This window comes from Mus pahari, chromosome 7 (genome assembly GCF_900095145.1).
Source record: "Mus pahari chromosome 7, PAHARI_EIJ_v1.1, whole genome shotgun sequence".
NCBI classification, from domain to species: domain Eukaryota; kingdom Metazoa; phylum Chordata; class Mammalia; order Rodentia; family Muridae; genus Mus; species Mus pahari.
Genome location: NC_034596.1, coordinates 81,961,852 through 81,963,463, shown reverse-complemented (window position 1 = coordinate 81,963,463; position 1,612 = coordinate 81,961,852).

Genomic DNA, 1,612 nt, shown 5'->3' with positions numbered 1-1,612 from the left:
TGTGTGTGTGTGTGTGTGTGTGTGTGTGTGTGCCTGTCTTTGAGTATGCATATGTGCATGCAGGAACAGATAGAGGCCAGAAGATGTCTGATCCCCTGGAACTGGAGTTATAGGCAGTTGTGAGCTGCTTGATAGGGGGATTGGGAACTGAGCTTTGGTCTCCTGCAAAAGCAGTTCATACTTTTAATCCCTGATTCATCTCTTCAGCCCTGTGTGTGTGTGTGTGTGTGTGTGTGTGTGTGTGTGCAAACTCACAGCAATCCTCTTGTCTCAGCATCCAATTTTAGAATTCCCAGTGTGCGCCACCATACCTGGCCGTTGTACTGTACCTATTGTATTATACTGTACTGTATTGTATTTAGGTGTATGTGTCTGTGCGTGTGTTTTCGAGTGAGCATGTGTGTGTGTGTGTGTGCACACACACACGCACTTGTGTGCATGCATTTGCGTTGTGCGGTGCATGGCATATGAATGTACAGGTTTATTTACCTTTCTATGCACATGTGGAGGTCAGAGCAGGACACTGGACATCTAATTCTATCACTTGAGCTATGCTGGCCAGAGAGCTCTCAGGATCTGCCAACTTCTACCCGAGAATTCTGGGGTTACGGGTGGGCACGCTATGCCTGGTGTTTTACGTAGGCGCTGGGAATTTGAACTCAGGTCTCTGTGCTTGCAGAACAAAAGCCCTTCCCACCGGCATCATCTCCCCACTGCCTGCATTTAATTTTTTAACAATCCATTTGTCTGTGCTGTTTTGTAATATGCACCTACTTCTGTGTCTTGATCATCTTTATAGGCTATTCAAAGGAATTTTTTTCTACAAAGAAATGTCAGCAGGAGTCCATAAATAAACTGTTGTTTATCTAACTCATCCACTGACATTTTCTACTTCGTTCCTGACCTTGTTTTAATCCTGGCTCTGTTGATAAATAGCTGTATGATAACAAGAAAGCCATGTCTACTTTCTGAGCTCCTCTTGGCTGGGCTGTCTAGTGCCCCTGTACCCTTGGTCATTGCTTTGAAGATTCTTGTGCTGGTGAATGACATAGCTCTTGGCACAGGGCCTGGGCAATGTTTTCTCAGTGTGACTCTGCAAGTTTCCCTACTGAATTCTTCTGGTGGCTCGGGAGTCCATCTTGCCAACTCTGATGGCTCCAAGGTCTCTGTGAGACTGTCATTTTTAGTCCACAAGTCTTTTGCTCAGTCCCCAGCGGCAGATCACCCTTGAGAGCTGGTCTTGGAACCTGGACTAGGAGCCAGAATCTGGTAGGGATCGGACTGATGTGCAAGCCAACTTCCATGGCTGAGTTTGGAAATTGGCTGAGCTCTTTGAGGGCAGATCCCATGGGTCAGAGCTCCCCTGATGTCAGTTTACTAGGCCAGCAGGAGTGCCACCCTACCCACCTCTAACAAGGTCATTTAAGGTCATTTGCTCAGGTCCTTGGCACACACTGAGCCATGGGCTCCTTCTTTTTCTTTTTTCTTTTCTCTTTTCTCTTTTCTCTCTTTCTCTCTCTCTCTCTCTTTCTTTCTTTCTTTCTTTCTTTCTTTCTTTCTTTCTTTCTTTCTTTCTTTCTTTCTCTCTCTCTCTCTCTCTCTCTCTCTCTCT